The following is a 20,123-nucleotide window of genomic DNA, read 5'->3' as shown; positions in this document are numbered from 1 at the left end:
GATATCTTGCCCTTGGCTACAGTATGCATTAAGCCACAGCATAATATCATTCACAAGCTACTCATACTCTGTGGTATATTTCAGGACTTCCTGTGCTGTAGTCTCTTAAAGCAAATACTGTATCTAGTTTCAGAACCTAACAGTTCTTCCTTCAGAATGGTTAGGAGTGGGTGCCACACATCTGGGGCCTTCAAATAGTCTAGCCAGACATATAAATTCCTTATGAACAGGATCTATATCTTTTCATGCATGGGCCCTTGACATGTAAACAAAACCTGGGACAGTGAAATAAATGTATATAGAATAAATAACAGAAGAGACATATCTCTGATGAAATATTCCAGAGATGCCATGTCCAGAAAATGATCATTTTGAGCCATTTTAGAGCCCCAAGTTACCTGGAACCTCCATTTTCCCTCTATTTATCCTCCAGAAGTGGTCGCTGTGGTTACTGAATGGTGACGGTGCAGTTGTCAGTGGACATGTCCTTTCTGGAATCTCCTAACTTTGTGACAATTATCTCAGTGGATAAAATACAAAGTTCTGCAAGGTCACTAGAGAAAGGGTGAGCATGGGGCCCACAGCCCACGTCAACAGAGAGCTGTTTTTTAATAATTCATGTTATCTAGTATGTTCATACATTGAAAATCAAAAAGAAGTTGTGCTTCCTCTTATGCGGTTTTCCTGAGTTCTTCTGCAACCTGAAAGAGCTAACTTAAGGAAAAGTGAAGAACAGGGTATACATGATTTCTTCTGTTTGTGAAGCCTAACACAGGAAACAATGCTATGTCTGTTTTTAGAATATGGAGAGAGGTTCACAGCCCAGTGACAAGATCTGCAGCTTGATAATGATTTCGATCAGGCCTATAGTGCCATTGGTCTGGGAGCTAACTAAAGGTAGGGATGGGCTTACTTGTTTTCTGTCTAACACTTTGCATTTCTCTAAAGCACATCTGCAAACAGTGGGTGATCAATACATGTTGACTGGTTGTGTGTGTGTGTGTTAACTCGTTTTAAAGGGCTAAGGGAAAAAAAAATTTAACTTGTTTCTTAACCAGTTAAACAGTAGGTTGAAAAAAAGAGAGAGAATGAGTTTCAGTTAATTGTACATCTTTCCTGAGTGAAAAATCATATGCCAAATACTACATCCTGGAGGGGGTGTAAAAAATACAAGCAAAGTATAGCTCCTGTCTCCATGAAACCACAGCTAAATGGCTCCCTGGAAACTCAAAAAGAAAAAGATGTAAGGAGTAACATTTCTACAAATATGATGCAGTCATTAGCATCAGACGTTATAAAACATGTTTTGCTGTAACGGTGAAGAACCTATTTGATACCAAAAGTCCAAAATGAATCTGTTTGATATCATATACATGTAACAACAATTGATTTCCAGGAACTGACTTCTCAAATTATCAACATCTTAATAGTCCCAGAGAAACTGGCCAGTTTCAATTGTTTCAATTTAATAAGTTGGTGAATGACTGAATTGGTTTTCAGCTTATGGTGGGGTTTGTGGACATAGCCTATAAGAGCCCAACTCTATCTTCTTTATAGTCCAAAATGACTATACAGGTGTATATGAACATACATGAATGCATATATGTATATTTCTATACATATGTGTCCATGTATATGTAAGAGTCACATCTCATACATTCTCTCATTGTTAAGCTGAGCACAGGTCTATTGGTGGAGCCCAACTGTGTCTTCTCTAACAGTTCAACATGATTATACAGGTGTGTATGCATGCATGAATGCATATGTATATATATATATGAATGTATGTACATATGTGTACACTTCCCACTGGCTCTAGTGGTATAGAACCTGCCTGCTAACACAAGAGATGTTACAGACTCGGGTTTGATCCCTGAGTCAGGAAGATCCCCTGGAGGGAGGGCACGGCAACCCACTCCAGTATTCTTGCTTGGAGAATCGCGTGGACAGAGGAGCCTGGCGGGCTGCAGTCCACTGGGTGGCACAAAGTCAAACACAACTGAAGTGACTTAGCATGCACATCTAAGACTTACACCATGTTTGTTCTTGCATTGTGAAACCGAGCACAGATCTATTAGGGAAGCTTTTCACTCAGACTACAATAGCCAGCTGTCTTTAGAAAGCGTTACTGAGTCTTTGCCATGTAGACCAGAAAAGGAATATTTGAAAGTGTAATGAGCCCGTAAGCGCCCAGATATTCATTGCACATCATGATGATTACATCTGAGAATCTGTTCCTGCTTTATTCTATTTTTTCTTAAGAAGTAGTCTTATCTTTAGGAATGCGTGGAAGCAAGATGACTAGTTTCTAACAGACGGCATTAAAACTGTTGTGAGTACAAGGCAGAAACACAACAGTAAAATTGCAAACTGAGAAGAGGAATCAAATCGGGGCAGAAAAGTGTAAGATTTGAGAATAAATTATGCATAGGACAAACTGGTAATCATTTTGAGAAGGAGATGCAGATTTAAATAATCAAATTTTTTAAAAAATTGACTGGTAGAGACCGTCAAGTGTAGTGTTGAACAAGACAGACTCCACCTCCAGTGCTGAGTTTGAATCTTCAACCTTCCTTCCACTTACAAATCATGTTACTTTGAGCTAGAACTTAAGCTTTCTCAGCCTCATTCCTCTCTCTGCTTTGCAAACAATACGTACTTAGTGAAAACAATGGTTCATGACAGTAGTAGCATTCATTGAGCACTTTACTATGCGTCAGGCACTATAGTAAGAATGTCACATGAATAAGTTGATGAACTCTCATATTAGTCCACTGAGGCAAGTGTTATTATTGTTTTCCTACTTAACATTTGAGAAAGCTGAAGCTAGACTAGATTAGGTGACTTGCCCAAAGAGAGAAAGGTGAGATCTGAACCGAGCAGAATGATTCTAAAGCCTGTGGTTTAAGAACTATGATACATATTGCCATATAAAGTGCTTATCATATCTTGGCACAGAGTAAGGCTTCAATAAAGTCCGTCAAAAGAGATACATTTAAAATTAACTGAGGAAGAAAATTAAATAACCTGCCAGAAGGAAACCAACTTGGCCCTGTATTCCAAATATGTGCTGTGGTATTATGTATGGAGATGTGAGATGATGCTGAAATAGCTGACAGAGCCCAATTCAACATCAAATGATGAGTTTATTGGGAATAAGCTCAAATAAGCCTAAACTGTTCATCACAATCTCAGGCTCAATTAGCTGATACATCCTGTCCAAAGCGTATGCATCCCCGCTTCCTTCCATTTCACATGTCTCCTTTCCTTCCATATCTATTTTAATGGTGGCAACTTGGATCTAAGAACGTTAGTACTGGCTTGGCTGTTAGCCTTTATCTTTGCAGTTGATTCATAGTCACTCTGACCTCGTCCATTTGCAGCAAACGTGAACACCTCGTTAGAGTTGACCTTGAATCCAATTCAAACGGCAGAGATTTGGACACCCTGAAAATCCCCTTCTGTCTTTCAGAAGTATTCAAAGAGTCGAACACCACTGAGCGATTTCCCCTCACTCCTATTTTGCAAATCTGGGAATGGAGCACGCCTGCCTCCTCCTTCTCCTTGTCCCCTCTCTTGACACAAGCCGGGGGGGTGCTTATTCCATGCAGTCACCCTTGTTGGCTGCCATGGCCCTCAGGAAACCTATTACCCTAAATAACTGTCATATTCTCATGCACTCAGTCACAGGGAAGAATTTCAATCTCCCTCTTCTCTCCCCTTGGAGAGGAGGTTGAGGTCATGGGACTGAAAGGGTCCTGTCTTGTCTCCCAACAAGAGGGGTCTGTGCAGCTGCTGCGTCCACAGCAGACAGAAGGCGTGTGGCAGCTGAGGCTCTTGCAGCCACTTCCTGTGTCTGGCTTTGATTTCTTAGAGGGCAGATGCACGTATTCCAGAGTCTCTCCCTGATTTAGCGGTGACCAGCAACAGCAACTGCGACCAGAAATCTGAAGCAACCCTTTTCTTTTCTGAAGCTCCTTCACTTTGTCCCAGATCCTCTTTTCTGTTATCTTCTTCTAGTCCTCTCTCTCCTTCCACTCAGAGCCGCATGTGGCTGAGTTCTAGCAGTAGCAGCCACTCAGTTGTGTCTGACTCTTTGCGACCTCATGGACTGTAGAGCCCACCCGGCTCTTCTGTCCATGGAATTTCCCAGGCAAGCATACTGGAATGGGTTGCCATTTCCTTCTCCAGTGGCCGAGTTCTACTGAGCGCTGAGTAATCACTGGTCTTAATTATAAACAGCCTCAGCTGAGAGAAAGGATTTCGTTAATGCTAGGAAAGCCAAACCCAGGAAGCAAAATGGGTGTAGGTAGTAAGATGGAGCCCAAAGCAATTTCCCAATAAAGAACAGAAAAAACCTGTAACCAAGATTCAATTCATCCTCCAAGTGATAGCTCTCTGTGACCTGACCCTTGCCTATTGTTCCAGCTCATTTTTCCCTTATATTTCCTTTCAAACTTTATACTACAGTAACAGTGTTGATTTTACCTCCAATATCCAGAGTCATTTCCTGTTTCGGAGTCTTTGTGGAACCGCCCCTCTGCATGAAACACCTCACTGTCTTCCTGTGTGCGTGTGTTAGTCGCTCAGTCCGTGTCCCATTCTTTGTGATTCCAAGGACTATAGCCCACCAGGCTCCTCTGTTAATGGGGTTTTCCAGGCAAGAATACTGGAATGGGTTGCCATTTCCTTCTCCAGGGGCTCTTCCCAATGCAGGGACTGAACCTGGGTCTCCTGCATTGCAGGCAGACTCTTTACTGACTGAGCCACAGGGAAGACCCACTGTCTTCCTGGAACTATCTTGTTTGACTTTCAAACCCTGGCATCAACACTGCTTTATCCACACCTACTGATTGATTTAATTGGCTTGGGTTGTGGCCTGAGCCTTGGGAGTTTTAAGGACTCTCCAGGTGATACTAATATGCACCAGAGTTTTGAGAGTCACTGCTCTAGGTCAGTGGTTTTCAAACTTGAGCAAGGATCAGGATCCACTAGAGGGTTTGTTCAAGCAGAGATTGCAGGGTTTACTCTCTGAATTTAGAATTCGGTAGTTCTGAGGCCTGAGAATTTGCATTTCTCATAAGTTTCCAGATGATGCTGATTCTTCTGGGCCTGGGGCCATGTTTTGAGAATCAGTGCTCTATGTATGGGCTTCCCCGGTGGCTCAGGGGTAGAGAATCCAACTGCAATGCAGGAACCAAAGGAGAAGCGGGTTTGATCCCTGGGTGGGGAAGATCCCCTGGAGGAGGGCATACAATCTACTCCAGTTATGCTTGGCTGGAGAATCCCATGGGCAGAGGACCCTGGCGGGCTACAGTCTGTAGGGTCATAAAGAGTCAGACATGACTGAAGCGATTTAGCACACACACATGCTCTGTTTAAACTCTCTAACTTGCATGGGTTCCTACATTGCACTTATATTACTTAAACTGCACTTAATTGCAGTTGCCACTCTGCATTGTTATCAATGTACCCACAAGTCTATTCCTGTCATCATAAGGTAAAAATACTAGATTATTTTAATCTCTGCCCAGCACTGTACCTGGTATATGGTAGGTTCTCAATAAATGATATCTGAATGTGATGTCTAATTATCACAGAGATAGAAAGTGACATACTAAATTTATGCTAGTAGTTTTTGGGTACTGGATCTAACAAATGTCCCATGCATCTGAGTTTAAATCTAGAAGGCAGTTTTCTTAGCTTCTGTGAATTACGTCTGGGATTTTGGTGATAAGATTGGTTTGGCAAACTACTCTTCAAACACTGGGATGAAAAGCCTTATGCAAAAGCAGATTATATTACACTACATCAACAACACCTCTTTTAAAATTGACATTTAATGAGTATCTCTATCAGTATAGGCCTTTTAAGGGCTCTTCATAAAATGTTACGAAAAATGAGAACATTTAAATTCAGGCAAACAATGAGTCGCATTCACACGGCTTCTTCACATTATTTCTCTAGTATCACGGATCTCTAACATGATCACTCACTCTCCTCCAGGGAAGTTGGCACGAGTTAGACATTGATTGTCTGATTACAAATATAGAATGTGGCAGTGAGGAATATGGGAGGAACCCATTTGTCCCTGTGCCTTCTGCATAGACCCCAGACTGAACACACACTCAACTACAAAGCAATGGAACCAGAGAGTAAAATGTTATACTCAAGGAAATCAGACTTTGATGCAGAACACTGATTTCACTGTTTCACAGAACCTTGTAAAATAAGTCCAAAGAGATATTTACAAAAGGCTTTCCTAATCCTTGCTAATTTCTTAAACACCTACTTTCAGGAAGAATAAATTTGCTCTCTATCCACAGCCTTGTAGAACATTAAAATTACAAAGTGTGTTGGCATAGATCTTTCTGAACTCAGAACCCTGAACTGATGATATGGTATTTTTCATTTGTAACTATGCATATATTTGTGTGTGTGTCGGCAGGGTAGGTCTTGCTTATTGTACATTTTAGGTGTCTTCTACCTTGATGACCACCTAATTGTTCTAGAAAGGCAGTACTGTCCTTGGTGGTACAGAAAGTAATGCCATTTGACATCTGAATAGTATCCAAGTTGTTGTTCAGTCACTAAGTCATGTCTGAATCATTGTAAACGCCAGGCCTCCCTGTCCCTCACCATCTCCCAGAGTTTGCTCAAACTCATGTTCATTGAATTGGTGATGCCATCCAACCATCTCGTCCTCTGTCTCCCCCTTCCCCTCCTGTCCTCAATCTTCCCAGCATCGGGGTCTTTTCCAGTGAGTAAGCTCTTTGCATCACGTGCTCAAAGTTTTGGACCTTCAGCTTCAGCATCAGTCCTTCCAATGAATATTCAGGGTTGATTTCTTTTAGGATTGACTGGTTTAATTTCCTTGCTGTCCAAGGGACTCTCAAGAGTCTTCTCCAGCACCACAGTTCAAAAGCATCAATTTTTTGGCACTCAGCCTTCTTTAGGGTCCAGCTCTCACATCCATACATGACTACTGGAAAAAAACATAGCTTTGACTATATGGATCTTTGTTGACAAAGTGACATTTCTGCTTTTTAATATGCTCTCCAGGTCTGTCATAGCTTTTCTTCCAGGGAACAAGCATCTTTTAATTTCATGGCTGCAGTCACTATCCACAGTGATTTTGGAGCCCAGGAAAATAAAATCTGTCACTGTTTCCACTTTTTCCCCATCTATTTGCCATGAAGTGATGGAACTGGGTGCCATGATCTTAGTATTCTGAATGCTGAGTTTTAAGCCAACTTTTTAATTTTCCTCTTTATTTGAAAAAATGTTGAAATGAGTCAGTGAGGGACACAAGATGAGAAATTTGTCCTTTAATCTCTGAAAATTTTAAACCAGAAAATTTGTCTGGTCAATCTCTCTTAACTGGAGATCTGTGTCCCTGGTCACCTTTAATCATTATCTATCACTACATCCTTATTCTAACAATATCAAAATACCTGGATATTGGCTTTCTGAATTAAGTGCATTACAACTGAATTCCACTGTTAGCAAGCAGTCAAACATGAGCAAAACAGGAATGAAACATTCTGTAAGTTGTGCCTACCTTTTTGTAAAATAATAATAATAATAAAGGACAAATTTGCTTAAAATTTATGGGCAATGCACTTGGAGTTCTGAGTGATGATGTTTAGGATCTAAAGTCCATTATGTGGGCAGGCGGAAAAAGATTCAGTGGCTGCTTTTTGTTGTTCTCTGTTCTGTCTTTGGCTAGTTAGTTGGTTTTCAAATTGGCATCACTGCCTTCATTTTCCTGTTTCAGTCTCAACAATCTTGGATGAGAAGACTTATAAACCACCAGATCCCAACCTTGCTTTCACTTCAGGAGTATGAATGGAGGAAAGTACAACTCAAGCATACAGACTACTTGATACTATCTTCTTGATTCTATCACCTATCTTAATAAGAGTCTATCTTTTTAATGACAAATTTGTTAAAATTATATAAGCTACAGTTTTTATACACTTAAAAATCTAAAAACTATCAAGGATGACTGAATTTAGTTAAAAATATTTACATGTCTAAAGAGTCAGTTGATGGGCTGCCAAAGTTAAGGTGAGTAATTAAATCAAAAAATGTGTATGTGCAGGCTAAGTCACTTCAATCATGTCCCACTCTTTGGGATCCTCTGGACTATAGCCTGCCAGGCTCCTCTGTCCATGGAATTCTGCAGGCAAGCATACTGGACTGGGTTTCCATGCCCTTCTCTCCAGGGGATCTTCCCAACCTAGGGGTCAAACGCGGGTCTTTTTCATCTCCTGCTCTGGTAGGCAGGTTCTTTACCCCTAGAAGCACCTCAATTCAGTTCAGTTCAGTTGTTCAGTTGTGTCCGATTCTTTGCGACCCCATGAATCGCAGCACGCCAGGCCTCCCTGTCCATCACCAACACCCTGAGTTCACTCAAACTCACGTCCATCGAGCTGGTGATGCCATCCAGCCATCTCATCCTCTGTCCGCCCCTTTTCTTCTTGCCCCCAATCTCTCTCAGCATCAGAGTTTTTTCCAACGAGTCAATACTTCGCATGAGGTGGTCAAAGTATTGGAGTTTCAGCTTTAGCATCAGTCCTTCCAAAGAACACCCAGGACTGATCTCCTTTAGAATGGCCTGGTTGGACCTCCTTGCAGTCCAAGGGACTCTCAAGAGTCTTCTCCAGCACCACAGTTCAAAAGCATCAATTCTTTGGCACTCAGCTTTCTTCATAGTCCAGCTCTCACATCCATACATAACCACTGGAAAAACCATAGCATTGACTAGACAGACTTTTGTTGGGAAAATAATGTCTCTGCTTTTGAATATGCAATTTAGGTTGGTTATAACTTTTCTTCCAAGGAGTAAGCGTCTTTTAATTTCATGGCTGCAATCACCATCTGCAGTGATTTTGGAGACGAAAAAATTAAGTCTGACACTGTTTCCACTGTTTCCCCATCTATTTCCCATGAAGTGATGGGACCAGATTCCATGATCTCAGTTTTCTGATTGATTGTTGAGCTTTAAGCCAACTTTTTCACTCTCCTCTTTCACTTTGATCAAGAGGCTTTTTAGTTCCTCTTCACTTTCTGCCATAAGGGTGGTATCATCTGCATATCTGAGGTTCTTGATATTTCTCCCAGCAATCTTGATTCCAGCTTGTGCTTCATCCAGCCCAGCATTTCTCATGATGTACTCAGCATATAAGTTAAATAAGCAAGGTGACAATATACAGCTTTGATGTACTCCTTTTCCTATTTGGAACCAGTCTGTTGTTCCATGTCCAGTTCTAACTGTTGCTTCCTGACCTGCATACAGATTTCTCAAGAGGCAGGTCAGGTGGTCTGGTATTCCCACCTCTTTCAGAATTTTCCACAGTTTATTGTGATCCACACAGTCAAAGGCTTTGGCATAGTCAATAAAGCAGAAATCGATGTTTTTCTGGAACTCTCTTGCTTTTTCAATGATCCAGCGGATATTGGCAATTTGGTCTCTGGTTCCTCTGCATTTTCTAAAACCAGCTTGAACATCTGGAAGTTCACAGTTCATGTATTGCTGAAGCTTGGCTTGGAAAAGTTTGAGCATTACTTTACTAGCATGTGAGATGAGTGCAATTGTGCGGTAGTTTGAGCATTCTTTAGCATTGCCTTTCTTTGGGATTGGAATGAAACCTGACCTTTTCCAGTCCTGTGGCCACTGCTGAGTTTTCCAAATTTGCTGGCATATTGAGTGCAGCACTTTTACAGCATCATCTTTCAGGAATTGAAATAGCTCAACTGGAATGCCATCACTTCCACTAGCTTTGTTCATAGTGATGCTTCCTAAGGCCCACTTGACTTCACATTCCAGGATGTCTGGCTCTAGGTGAGTGATCACACCATCATGATTATCTGGGTCATGAAGATCTTTTTGGTACAGTTCTTCTGTGTATTCTTGCCACCTCTTCTTAATATCTTCTGCTTCTGTTAGGTCCATACCATTTCTGTCCTTTATCGAGCCATCTTTGCATGAAATGTTCCCTTGGTATCTCTAGCTTTCTTGAAGAGATCTCTAGTCTTTCCCATTCTGTTGTTTTCCTCTATTACTTTGCATTGATCGCTGAGGAAGGCTTTCTTATCTCTCCTTGCTATTCTTTGGAACTCTGCATTCAGATGCTTATATCTTTCCTTTTCTCCTTTGCTTTTCGCTTCTCTTCTTTTCACAGCTATTTGTAAGGCCTCCCCAGACAGCCATTTTGCTTTTTTGCATTTCTTTCCCATGGGGATGGTCTTGATCCCTGTCTCCTATACAATGTCATGAACCTCTGTCCATAGTTCATCAGGCACTCTATCTATCAGATCTAGGCCCTTAAATCTATTTCTCACTTCCACTGTATAATCATAAGGGATTTGATTTAGGTCATACCTGAATGGTCTAGCGGTTTTCCCTACTTTCTTCAGTTTAATTCTGAATTTGGCAATAAGGAGTTCATGATCTGAGCCACAGTCAGCTATACAGCTATACAGTCTTGTTTTTTGCTGACTGTATAGAGCTTCTCCATCTTTGGCTGCAAAGAATATAATCAATATGATTTCAGTGTTGACCATCTGGTGATGTCCAGGTGTAGCATCTTCTCTTGTGTTGTTGGAAGAGGGTGTTTGCTATGACCAGTGCATTTTCTTGGCAAAACTCTATTAGTCTTTGTCCTGCTTCATTCCGTATCCCAAGGCCAAATGTGCCTGTTACTCCCGGTGTTTCTTGACTTCCTACTTTTGCATTCCAGTCCCCTAGAATGAAAAGGACATGTTTTGGGGGTGTTAAGTTCTAAAAGGTCTGTAGGTCTTCATAGAACTGTTCAGCTTCAGCTTCTTCAGTATTACTGGTTGGGGCATAGACTTGGATTACTCTGATATTGAATGGTTTGCCTTGGAAATGAACAGAGATCATTCTGTTGTTTTTGAGATTGCATCCAAGTACTGCATTTCGGACTCTTTTGTTGACCATGATGGCTACTCCATTTCTTCTAAGGGATTCCTGCCCACAGTAGTAGATATAATCGTCATCTGAGTTAAATTCACCCATTCCAGTCCATTTTAGTTCGCTGATTCGTAGAACGTTGATGTTCACTCTTGCCGTCTCCTGTTTAACCACATCCAATTTGCCTTGATTCATGGATCTGACACTCCAGGTTCCTATGCAATATTACTCTTACAGCATCGGACCTTGCTTCTATCACCAGTCACATCCACAACTGGGTATTGTTTTCGCTTTGGCTCCATCCCTTCATTCTTTCTGGAGTTATTTCTCCACTGATCTCCAGTGCATATTGGGCACCTACCGACCTGGGGAGTTCCTCTTTCAGTATCCTATCATTTTGCCTTTTCATACTGTTCACAGGGTTTTCAAGGCAAGAGTACTGAAATGGTTTGCTATTCCCTTCTCCAGTGGACCACATTCTGTCAGACCTCTCCACCATGACCCGGCCGTCTTGGGTGGCCCCTCCCGGCATGGCTTAGTTTCATTGAGCTAGACAAGGCTGTGGTCCGTGTGATCAGATTGACTGATTTTCTGTGATTATGATTTCAGAGTGTCTGTTTGCTGATGCTCTCTCACAACACCTACTGTCTTACATAGGTTTCTCTTACCTTGGATGTGGGGTATCTCTTACCTTGGACGTTGGGTATTTCTTCACGGCTGCTCCAGCAAAGCACAAAGCACCGCCTGGAAAGCCCAAATAAAAGCATCAGTTCAGTTTAGTCACTCAATTGTGTCCACTCCTTGTGACCCCATGGACTGCAGCACCCCAGGCTTCCCTGTTCATCACCAACTCCCGGAGCTTGCTGAAACTCACATCCATCATCTCATCCTCTGTCATCCCCTTCTCCTTCTGCCTTCAATCTTTCCCAGCATCAGGGTCTTTTCCACTGAGTCAGTTCTTCACATCAGATGGCTAAATATTGGAGTTTCAGCTTCAGCATCAGTGCTTCCAATGAATATTCAGGACTGATTTCCTTCAGGATGGACTGGGGTGGGTCTCCTTGCTGTCCAAGGGACTCTTAAGAGTCTTCTCCAGCACCACAATTCAAAAGCATTAATTCTTCAGCGCTCAGCTTTCTTTATAGTCCAATTCTCACATTCATACATAACTACTGGAAAAACCATAGCCTTGACTAGATGGAACTTTCTTGGCAAAGTAATGTCTCTGCTTTTTAATATGCTGTCTAGGTTAGTCATAGCTTTTCTTCCAAGGAGCAAGTATCTTTTAATTTCATGGCTGCAATCACCATCTGCAATTATTCTGGAGCCCCCCAAAATAAACTCTGTCATTGTTTCCATTGTTTTCCCATCTATTTGCCATGAAGTGATGAGACCAGATGCCATGATCTTAGTTTTTGAATGCTGAGTTTTAAGCCAACTTTTCCACTCTCCTCTTTCACTTTCATCAAGAGACTCTTTAGTTCTTCTTCACTTTCTGCCGTTAAGGGTGGTATCATCTGCACATTTGAGGTTATTGATATTTCTCCCAGCAATCTTGATTCCAGCTTGTGCTTCATCCAGCCCAGCATTTCTCATGATGTATTCTGCATATAGGTTAAATAAGCAGGGTGACAATATACAGCCTTGACATACTCTTTTCCCGATTTGGAACCAGTATGTTGTTCCATGTCCAGTTCTAACTGTTGCTTCTTGATTTGCATACAGATTTCTCAGGAGGCAGGTCAGGTGGTCTGGTATTTTTATCTCTTTAAGAATTTTCCAAAAAAAAAAAAAAAAAGAATTTTCCACAGTTTATTGGGATCCACACAGTCAAAGGGTTTGGCATAGTCAATAAAGCAAAAGTAGATGTTTTCCTGGAACTGTCTTGCTTTTTTGGTGATCCAGTTGATGTTGGCAATTTGATCTCTGGTTCCTCTGGGTTTTCTAAATTCAGCTTGAATATGTGGAAGTTCGCAGTTCACATATTGTTGAAGCTTGGCTTGGAGAATTTTGAGCATTACTTTACTAGTGTGTGAGATGAGTGTAATTGTGCGGTAGTTTGAGCATTCTTTGGCATTGGCACTGCTTTTCTTTGGGATTGGAATGAAAACTGACCTTTTCCAGTCCTGTGGCCACTGCTGTGTTTCCCAGATTTGTGGACATATTGAGTGCAGCACTTTCACAGCATCATCTTTTAGGATTTGAAATTGCTCAACTGGAATTCCATCACCTTCACTAGCTTTGTTTGTAGTGATGCTTCCTAAGGCCCACTTGACTTCACATTCTAGAATGTCTGGCTCTATGTGAATGATCACACCATCATGGTTATCTGGGTCATGAAGATCTTTTTTGTATAGTTCTTCTGTGTATTCTTGCCACCTCTTCCTAATATCTTCTGCTTCTGTTAGCATACATAATTTAAGCATACATAATAAAAAATTATTGCATATTTATTTCATGAAATTCAGGTTTTTGCCTTCCTTTCAGCAACATTATTAATTATATTATTCTTCTCAAAATTTTCATAGAGTTTGATTCCATTAATAATAGTGATCTAAGGCATTACAAATGAGAATGTAATTATGTCCAAAGCATGCCAAATTTGAATATATTTTAATAAAAAAATACAGAATAAAGCAAACTTAAAATGTAAAAATGTATTTTTCATGTGCTTTCAAAAGTCCTTTTTTCTCTCAAACATCAAATTATTAAAATTAAAAGACAAACACAAGTTATAACTATGAAGTATCAAAATAGAAATCAAAATTATTAAATAAAATTTCTGTTTTATTTATTTTCTTTAAAAAGTAACACAAGATTATTAAATGCTTTCATAAAACAAACACAACTCTACATTTAGCTGCCAATGTAAGGAACCAATATCTTGATTCGTAGAGGAAGAATCTGACAAGTTAAACAACTGGTTTTTATTTTCTTTATCTGAGTGCTCCTGCCAACCAAATTTGCTCCCTGTCTTTCTAAACAGTTTCTGACTTCCACTTGAGCAGCAGCACAATCCACAAACCTTTATGGCATATGGATGCAATTGTCATTTCTTCTGAGGACATAAGTCAACAGACTTGGAGAAGTATTTTCCTAGGGCTCCAATGGTGTTAGCAAAAGAATGGTGTCTTGGGTTCCAGTCATGTGGTTGCTGGCCCTGAGTGCAGGATTCCAAGTCACAGAGGCTCCCAGGTATTCTTTCATCAATGTAGTTTGACATGCAGGGTGCTCTAAAGCCCAGAATTCATGGGTACTTTTACTCTCATATCCTTCTGCTTAGCTGAGGCCTTGAGAGATTCTCACTGAGATTATTGCAATAGACTGCTTACAGATCACTTTTATTCTAGATTCAAAATTTTCCTTTTGCCTCATGAACCTGAATATTTATTGGAAGGACTGATGCTGAAGCTCCAATACTTTAGCCACCTGATGTGAAGAGCTGACTCATTGGAAAAGACCCTGATGCTGCAAAAGATTGAGTGCAACAGGAAAAGAGGGCAACAGAGGATGAGATGATTGGATGGCATCATTGAGTCAATGGACATGAGTTTGAGCAAACTCTGAGAGATAGTGAAGGACAGGGAAGCCTGGCATGCTGTAGTTCCTGGGGCTGCAAAGAGTTGGACACAACTTAGCAACTGAACAACAACATGAACATACTAACAGAGATAAAGTAAGAATCTTGACTGATTACTCTTTCCTTACCTGAAACCTAAACCCTGAGGTCAATTGTGACTAGAGGAGATAAAGCAGATAAAAACCATGTTCCAATGTACATGTGGCCAATGACTCACTCATCCCTTCACCCAAAATACATCACACAAAACTGAAACTGCCCAACTTGACCACAACAGTACTGGCCTGATTCCCATACTGACAGGTAAGCAGAATTCAAGACAGAAACACCGCTTCATGATTAGTGCTTATTATCAGTACACAGCTGGGCTCAGCCACAAAGCATAAAATAGTAGCCAATATTAACTGAGCATTCATTATGCTAATCACTGACACAATGGACATGAGTTTGAGCAAACTCCAGGAGACAGTGAAGGACAGGGAAGCCTGGCATGCTGTCCTCCACGGGGTCACAAAGAGTCGGACACGACTTAGTGACTGAACCACACTAACTTTGCTAAGAGCTTCATGTGTATTTTTTCATGTGACTCTCCCCACTGTCTTAGAGTTACATAATGCTCTGAAGCTCTCCTTAAAGATGGAAAGACTGAGGCTTTAGAAGAGTTGAGAGGCTTGCCTAAAGTCTCACAGTAAGGAAGTAGTGGCAATGGGAATTAAGCTCAAGCTGTGCAACCCCAACGCCTGTAAACTTGAACACTCACTACTCCACTCTGCTTGCCTGTGTCTTACTGGCCTTGAGCAGAGGGATGGGAGGGTCCTGAACCAGCTAAGGCTAAGAGGGAAAACTGAATCAACAGCCAAACTGTGCCCAGGGAAAGCAACCACCAATCCAGAATAACAAGTCCAGAGGACACAATGACCTTGTGTTTATTTGGGCCGCTGTCACTTCCAAGGAGTTATGGAAGTGGACTCAAGTGGAAGTCAAGTTATCAATGGAAGGAGCTGGTGTATGGACACTGCACCAGAGGATAGGATCTGGGGTGCTATCCTCATTGGACCCCTTGGGTTGGAAGGATAGAACTCCAGTCTAGGGGAAGACAGAAATAAAAATAATACCATCTGCACATCCCTCTGGTCATTTAATTATTGTAATGAATAATAATGCAAGTATTATTCTTCCCATTTTCCAAGTAAGAAAAGAGATTATAATATGTCCAAGACCAAACAATAATAAGAGATGGAAGTGAGAGGAAGACTAGATTAGCTTTACTCTAGGTTGGTGGTTCTTTCTATTAAGTATATCACATTGCCTCTCACTCTGGACCCAACTAAAGGACTAGGTAGGAAAAGAGAAACGCAAAGTCCCATCCTAATACTCAGCCCTTACTCATGTTGACTGATGCCTGTAAATGCCCTGCAGGTTATGGGGGAAAGGCATACGCAGATGGCAGGACTGGCAACCAGGACTAATTATTTCTGGAGTCCACCCATGGGTGGGGCTCACAGCTCCGTACTTTCAACCTAGTCAAGACTGACTCACAAGGTTTGAGTTGGAGTCTCAGGACAAGGACTTCAATGATGGGGCAGATTAAGGACACATGTTCCGAATTCTGTGTTGTTGACAGGGTCTGTCCTGGGACACTTGGCCTACTTGTGCTTCCAAGAGTGAGATCATCGTGATTTTTTTTTCTCCCAACCTGGAAAGCCCTTGAAGCTATGCCCCAGGGTGCCTGTCCATGAACAGACCTTACAAAGTACTTGGGACTCAGGGTCCTAGGAGAAGAAAATGATACCATGTAGCCAAAATGGCAACGGTATAATAGAATTCCATCTACTGTAAATAAAAACTTCCTTCAAGTCAAAAAAAGAAAGTTGGGTATTATGATGGATTTTTAATTAGGGAATTACCAGGAGCAGGTAAAGAAAGGTAAAAGCAGGTAATGATGAAAAGGGTGCTTAAGGAATATTATAAGCACATGGCTTTAGATACATAACAGGGAAAAAGTACAAGAACTGGCAACTATAAGCAAAACTCAGTGAAATGTTTGCTTCAGTTCCTGACTGGCCCACAGCTGTCTGAAATAGTCTCTTTTTAAACCAGGCTTCCTCATTGTCTAGAGGTAATCTGTCCCTCTGTGTCCTTTCTAATTTCTTTTTTTTTTTCAAGGTTAATATGCATAAATCATATTTCCATATGAGAATAATTAGAAAATGAATATTAAAAATAACACAATACCAAGAAAAATCATCATTAACACAGGAATAAATCCTATGAAGGAAGACTTTTACACAGAAAACTATACTGCTATATTTAAAATGGATAACCAACAAGGAGCTACTATAGCACATGGAACTCTGCTCAATGTTATCTGCTAGCCTGGACAGAAGAGGAGTTTAGAGGAGAATAAACACATGTATATATATATATGGCTGAGTCCCTTTGCAGTCCACCTTAAGCTATCACTAGATACAAAGCTAGTGGAGGTGATGGAATTCCAGTTCAGCTATTTCAAATCCTGAAACATGATGCTATGAAAGTGCTGCACTCAATATGCCAGCAAATTTGGGAAACACAGCAGTGGCCACAGGACTGGAAAAGGTCAGTTTTCATCCCAATCCCAAAGAAAGGCAATGTCAAAGAATGCTCAAACTACTACACAATTGCACTCATCTCACACACTAGGAGAGTAATGCTCAAAATTCTCCAAGCCAGGCTTCAGCAATCCGTGAACCGTGAACTTCCTGATGTTCAAACTGGTTTTAGAAAAGGCAGAGGAACCAGAGATCAAATTGCCAACATCCACTGGATCATGGAAAAAGCAAGAGAGTTCCAGAAAAAAACATCTATTTCTGCTTTATTGACTATGCCAAAGCCTTTGACTATGTGGATCACAATCAACTGTGGAAAATTCTGAGAGAGATGGGAATACCAGACCACCTGACCTGCCTCTTGAGAAATCTGTATGCAGGTCAGGAAGCAACAATTAGAACTGGACATGGAACAACAGACTGGTTCCAAACAGGAAAAGGAGTGCGTCAAGGCTGTATATTGTCACCCTGCTTATTTAACTTCTATGCAGAGTACATCATGAGAAACGCTGGACTGGAAGAAACACAAGCTGGAATCAAGATTATTGGGAGAAATATCAAGAACCTCAGATATGCAGATGACACCACCCTTATGGCAGAAAGTGAAGAGGAGCTAAAAAGCCTCTTGATGAAAGTGAAAGAGGAGAGCGAAAGAGTTGGCTTAAAGCTCAACATTTAGAAAACGAAGATCATGGCATCCAGTCCCATCACTTCATGGGAAATAGATGGGGAAACAGTGGAAACAGTGTCAGACTTTATTTTTTGGGGCTCCAAAATTACTGCAGATGGTGACTGCAGCCATGAAATTAAAAGACGCTTACTCCTTGGAAGAAAAGTTATAACCAACCTAGATAGCCTATTCAAAAGCAGAGACATTACTTTGCCGACTAAGGTCTGTCTAGTCAAGGCTATGGTTTTTCCTGTGGTCATGTATGGATGTGAGAGTTGGACTGTGAAGAAGGCTGAGAGCCAAAGAATTGATGCTTTTGAACTGTGGTGTTGGAGAAGACTCTTGAGAGTCCCGTGGACTGCAAGGAGATCAGCCCTGGGATTTCTTTGGAAGGAATGATGCTAAAGCTGAAACTCCAGCACTTTGGCCACCTCATGCGAAGAGTTGACTCATTGGAAAAGACTCTGATGCTGGGAGGGATTGGGGGCAGAAGAAGGGGATGATAGAGGATGAGATGGCTGGATGGCATCACTGACTCGATGGGCATGAGTCTGAGCGAACTCCAGGAGTTGGTGATGGACAGGGAGGCCTGGCATGCTGCGATTCATGGGGTCACAAAGAGTCGGACACGACTGAGCGACTGAACTGAACTGAACTGAACTGAAGCTATCACAATATTGTTAACTGGCTCTGTAGTGAAGTGAAGTGAAGTCACTTAGTTGTGTCCGAGTCTTTGCGACCCCATAGACTGTAGCCTATCAGGCTCCTCTGTCCATGGGATTTTCCAGGGAAGAGTGCTGGAGTGGATTGCCATTTCCTTCTCCAGGGGATCTTCCCGACCCAGGAATCGAACCCGGGTCTCCTGCATTGCAGGCAGACACTTTACCGTCTGAGCCACCAGGGAAGCCTTCTCAGCCTTTCGGCTAAGATCAAGTATAGTTTTAATTGGCTCACTCCAATACAAAATAAAAAGTTTTTTTAAAGTTATAAAAAAGAATACTTTATAGTTTTCTTTTTAATTTCAACATCAATTGTCACTATCATAGCTAAAGTCATAAATACTCCCCGATTTAATTCTGCACAGTCACAGGCTCCAAAAAGGGAATGTGTGTGTGAGGAGAGGGAATCATTATTTTCTGTTGGAGGTTGACTAATTTGGTGGTTAATAAGAAGACCGTGAGGCTTTGTACATTTTAGATTAGAGAACAGAGAACTTGAATCGCAGTCACACGTCATTTCCACCAACATATATAGAGGATCTACTATGTGTCAGACACTTTGGAAAGTCTCAAACTAGATAAGACACAGTCCTTGGGCTCAGGAAGCTCAAATGTAATGTTACAAATGGGGGTAAACAACTGGCAATCAAATCAAACAGAACAAAATAAGAGTCAGGTCACAGGTACAAAGGGTGCACTGTGAGAGCAGAGAGAGAGAGACACGCTGAAAGGCGGGAGTGCTGTCAGTCTTGGAAGTAGGGAAGGTCATTCCAGGATGCAAGAAGAATGAGCCTGCAGAGCTGTTCAAAACACTTCAGTCTGAGAAGGAAGAGGAGAACCAAGGCAGAGTGGGTCGTTACAGTCAGTAAGTGTGCTCAAATACCCCTATCTGCCAGCGTGGCACCCCTTAACTCTATTTCCTTCCACCATTTGTCAAATTCTCCCCTTCCTTTGGCCAGAGCTCTCACTGCCTCATTCTGTTCTTGGCAGGCTGAGTCCTTTTACTCTCTTTTGGTTTATTGAAGGGTATATTTCTTCTCCCTGTCCCCTTCTCTCCTCCCAACTAAAACTGATTTCACTGAGACATCCTGATGCTCAAGAGATATAAATAAACTTTTCCCCAGATGCTTGAGGCACCAAATAATGGTCATGATATTGGCCGAAATGCTGGGACATGCAGGGCACAGTTTTTAGTGCTTCATAAGGTACACACGTGTGAGACCCAGACTTGAAGATGGCCTTTCATTAGTCCCACCTCCCCACCTTCCTCAAGGGCATTCACACCCTCACGTACTCCCCCTCCCCCGAGTCTGCACTGGGGTTGATCTGTGTGACCTATGGAACAGTCCATGTACATCACTAGGGGGTCATCATGCAATTCAGATTCTGACTTAGAGGTTTGAGGTAAGGCCTGAGGACCTGCATTTCTAAGAGTAGCTTCCGGGTGATGTTGCAGCTGCAGGTCCCTGGACCGCACTTTGCGTAGTAAGGCTAGAGTTTCAAAGGTGGCGTTTATCCTAAAATTGATGCACAAGCAAAATGCCTTGGTTAACATGATTTGGGTGCCCATGTCGAGCTAGGGATTTGGGTTTATTTTATGGCAGAAGTCTGACCCTTGCTCTGAAAC

Source organism: Oryx dammah, unplaced genomic scaffold, assembly GCF_014754425.2.
Source record: "Oryx dammah isolate SB20612 unplaced genomic scaffold, SCBI_Odam_1.1 HiC_scaffold_29, whole genome shotgun sequence".
NCBI classification, from domain to species: Eukaryota; Metazoa; Chordata; class Mammalia; order Artiodactyla; family Bovidae; genus Oryx; species Oryx dammah.
Note: the sequence above shows the minus strand (reverse complement) of the source record.